The sequence below is a fragment of the Penaeus chinensis genome, chromosome 42 (assembly GCF_019202785.1).
Source record: "Penaeus chinensis breed Huanghai No. 1 chromosome 42, ASM1920278v2, whole genome shotgun sequence".
NCBI lineage: Eukaryota > Metazoa > Arthropoda > Malacostraca > Decapoda > Penaeidae > Penaeus > Penaeus chinensis.
The window spans coordinates 12,391,274-12,396,273 of record NC_061860.1 but is presented as its reverse complement, the minus strand read 5'-3'; positions in this window follow the sequence as shown (position 1 = coordinate 12,396,273).

Here is a 5,000-nt window from a genome sequence, read left to right as displayed (position 1 = left end):
AACTCCCGGACATGGATCTATCGTTATGTGTATACTTATATAGCTGTCTATTAGATAAGACAGTTGAGCTAATCATATAATTTGCAGCAGGCATGAACCTTGATATTTTTCTTTTTCTTTTTCTTCTTCTTCTTCTTCTTTCTCTTTGTCTTCTACTTCTATACTTCTTCTTCTTCTTTTTCTTCTTCTTATTATTATTATTATTATTATTATTATTATTATTCTACTTCTACTTCTACTTCTTCTACTTCTTCTTCTTCTTCTTCTTCATCATCTTCTTCTTTCTCTACTTCTACTTCTTCTACTACTTCTTCTACTTCTTCTCCTTCTTTTACTTCTTCACTTAATCAGATCTGCAGCGGGTTCTCAAGAAGTAAAACGTAAAATTAGACTTGAATCGTGCTCTACAATATTTGGGAATCTAGATATCTAGGGAAACAATATCAATAAAACTATTATTAGCCTCAATGTATGTTACGTTTCTCATTATATTAGATAAATATTAATATGCACTTCACTCGATATTGTTAGCATATTATTAATGCAAATTAATGTACCTTTGTGCGGTGAGCCATTTCGAGTCATATTTCATTACTGCAAGGGTCATTCAATCTCCCTTCATACCCTCGAATGTGGAAAAATTATATAGAAAAATAAGATTGTTTACATGTCTCGATGAGGGTACGTTAGGCATCCAGCATTCTAAGTAATTCTGACTGTCTGACACGACAAGATGCATGTGTCGGATGGGACTTGGTCAAACACCGCTTCTTTAGGTAATACATTTATTCCACTTGGTTTACATCTGACTAATTTCCTCTTCCATCCTCTGGTTCTCATCTGTAAACATCTATAAACCTTTTACAAATGAATATTTAATGTATATTTAGAAGTTTCACTGGGTAACTTAAGAAATATGTCGCACATGAAATACTGAAAAATAATTTTCTTAACTAGTTACTGTTTTCATACGATATGGACAGAAATATACCTATTTCCAATACTAATCTCCGGTACAACGTAGTCAAAGCAAAACGTACAGCATCATATTACAAAGTAAAATGATATTATAGAGAATACGAAAAAGTTTTCTTCCCTGTGTTAACTTTCATAATACATCATATATAACACTGTATATAATCATTATTTAAAGTACTTCAGATATGAGGTTTGTTGGCATGTAAATTGGTGAAGGTATTTATGAAAGATCTTAATAACAGTATTCCCTGTAAAATCACAGTATGATTACAAAATAGCCGACAGAATTTATTTGTTAAAAATCAACAACACAATTTTGATGTTAATATTAGCACAAATCCTATAATCATATTCACCTATTATCAACAATATAGAGAATTAATAGTCACAATCATTTCCTTATTATTAACATATTCATATATAAGATATAGTAGGGAAATTTAAAATGAAGCACTAAAGTAACCCCAATGAGTGGCCCACTTAGTCAAACACCTGGCTTTTAATTCAAATGTTCAAGTCCATACAGGGACGCAGGGTAACATGTATAGCACTTGAACTACGAAATCATTACGGTTTGAGAATAAAAGGAATTATTGTTGCTGCTGTCAGTCTTGATTCAGCTAATATGTATATAGACAAAGTATATATACATATATACGTAAACACACACACACACACACACACACACACACACACACACACACACACACAAACACACACACACACACACACACACACACAAACACACACACACACACACATATATGTATGTATGTATATTACTGGTAAGAAAGAGATAAGAATAAAATAATTATGTATCAAAAAAAATATAATAATAATAATAATAATACTTGTGAATAACCTGTAGATATTGTTCAGTATCTTTCTATTTTCAACTTCTGCGGCTATAAATTTCGGTACTGTTTATGTTCCATGATGCACTCATGAGGAACGCACATTATTTGAATTTCTAGCAGTCCACCTTCTCATTTTGTAGTAAAGCACGGTTGAATCTGAACATGAAGTGGCTACCCCTCTTCCCTCCCCCTTTCCCCCGTGCTATGTAGGATTCTGGCTCAGTCGAGTTGGAATCTGTACAGACATCAAAGAGAAATGCCTCCATTACAAAGGCTTTGGGGATTGAGGCGTAATTTGCAGTCTATTAAAAGAATAATGGGTTTGTATACGAGTATTTATGTGATTTATAGTTTAGGGGGAAACTCGTAAATAACTGTAGATGAAGAGAGATTGTCAGTAAATATTCTTCTCTAAATGTTCTCTTGTAGAATCTCTCTCTCTCTCTCTACCCCCCCCCCCCCCTCTCTCTCTCTCTCTCTCTCTCTCTCTCTCTCTCTCTCTCTCTCTCTCTCTCTCTCTCTCTCTCTCTCTCTCTCTCTCTCTCTCTCTCTGCGCGTGTGTGCGTGCATGTGTATCTGTCCATTTAGCATTAACACTGAAACTTTATCTATATATCTGCAATGCTTTGGATTTAAATTTATATTCTGCCATAACTAAATCTACAGCATGGCGCGAACGGAGACCCGTTGATGAGCGTTCCATTCTCCGTTTCAGAGTCAAAACCATTTAGCAATAATTATACCCGCACCCCCGGCGTTCAGCTCCAGACGTTATCAATACGCATGTTCCCTGAAACTACACGAGAGAATTCAGGGCCCAAAGGAAGCGTGCGTTGATATGTCCCCTTGTGGCTATTGCAGAAGTGCTGGGAATATGGCATTAGTAATTCTCCCAAGGTGAACGCAGGTGCTATGGAGGGAAGGTCTGGCAATGTGATTCAATTGGATTCCAGCTGAGAAATAAAAGATGACAGGTAATTACTTTTCTCATTTTGGATTTTTTTTCTTTTTTTTCTCAAGGCACGGTTGGAGGGAGAGGACGTATCTCCCCCCCCTCCCCCCTCTGTGTGTGTGTGTGTTTGTGTGTGTGTGTGTGAGTGAGAGAGAGTGTGTGTGTATGTTTGGGTGTATGTGTGTGTGTGTGTGTGTGTGTGTGTGTGTGTGTGTGTGTGTGTGTGTGTGTGTGTGTGTGTGCCTGTGTGTGTGTGTGCCTGTGTGTGCTTGTGTGTGTATATGTGCCTATGTGTGTGTGCCTCTTTGTGTGTGTGTGTGTGTGTGTGTGTTTGTGTGTGTGTGTGTGTGTGTCTTTGTTTTGTGTGTGTGCGTGTGTGTGTGTGTGTGTTGTGTGTGTGTATGTTATGTGTGTGTGTTGTGTGTATGTTATGTGTGTGTGTTGTGTGTGTGTGTGTGTGTGTGTGTGTGTGTGTGTGTGTGTGTGTGTGTGCTATGTGTATGTGTGTGTATTTACATTTATTCATATGGTCATTGCACTTGTACCAAGTAATCTACACGTGCAATCGGCAAGTTGACACTATATATTATTTAAATGATTTGTGAGTACTCTGCAAAGTGCTTGGTATCCATAGTGCTACTGCCTAAGGCTGCGTTTAACACCGCTATAGGAAGACAAAGATCTTAGGAAAACCCTGAGACGAACCTAGAGACCAAGACCTGTGGAATGTAAGGTCTCTCTACTTGAACCCCTTGACGTCTTGCTGATTCCGAAAGTGCCAACGAACTCATCCGTCTTATTGAACGAATATCATCAAGCTTCTGTTAAAAGTGACGCCGAATTGTTTTGTTTGTCTTTGGGTCTTGTTTCTTCCTGTAATCGTATTATCATTACTTGAAATATCTTCATTTATGCGTCTGTTATGTAAGTAAGAGCGCAATATCCGATGTTAATTCGTATTGCATTCCCGTTTACCTGTAATGTTTTTCCAACTATCCGAAGTTCCTTCCCTGGGACATATGGCTCAAGATAGATATCTCCATTGGGAGAATTTTTCCCTCTGGGCCAAGATTCCCCAAACCCCCATACAAGGTGAAGGTTTAGCTAACCAGGCATGGGTTGGGGGGGGGGGGAGGCGCCCCTCCTGAAAGGGGGATAGGGGCAATGCCACCAATGTACCACCAATGCGTCGCGAATGCGTAATTGCCGTGCTCTACCCTGCCGAAACATACGACTGGTTTAACATTATGCTGTGCTGCCTGTGTAGTACTGGTGTGGACTCAACACTTCAGTACTATACAAGTACTACACAAACTATTTTTTTTTTTTTTTTTTTTTTTTTTTTGTGTGTGTGTGTGTGTGTGTGTGTCGAAGAATCCTATAATTCTGTTTAACTTACCTGTGAAATGCCATTAAAAATATCATTTTCTCTGTATGGGGAAAAATGGCCTGAAATTGCCCCGCGGGAAAAACAACCCCGGCTGTTTTTCCCGAGGGATATTTCCTGCTACACCGAACCTTCATTTAATTTCTCCTGAATCTTATTTTCTCGTACTTACGTAACTGACGTACTAGATATGCTGGTTTTCATCGTTTTAAAGACAAGAGAAAGCATTTGAAAAGAAAAAAGAAACACACTAATGGCAACGGAGCAAGGTTTGTAGTATATGAAACAAAACACTGAGTACATTCTTGCATTTACAGTTTGTACTTCCGTGTCAAAGAATCACGAGGAAAAGAACGGGAATTGTCATTTCCTTTATACTTGAAAGCTTGAAGCGGCACTTTAAGGTAATTTATTTTTTAATTACCTGAATGAAGAAAGGGATGTCGCTCAAGGCTACGAAAGAAATAATAATAAGGGAGCTTTATGCATCTGCGACCACAGAAGAATATTTAAAAGCTATTAAAATTTACTCATAAGAATACAACAGCTTACGCTTACCTTTTCTTTTTCAAGACAAAGGCAGAGAGACAACTATTTGACGTCGTATTTTTTAGGAAGGTGCGCGCGCGTGTGTGTGTGTACGTGTATACGCAGACACACACACACACACACACACAGACACACACACACACACACACACACACACACACACACACACACGCAAAATAGCACGTACTTGCAAATATATATATATATCCTTTGAATGTTTGAGTACGAAGTTATGTATTTCTACTAACCAAGAAAATATAAGAAGGAAAAATACCGT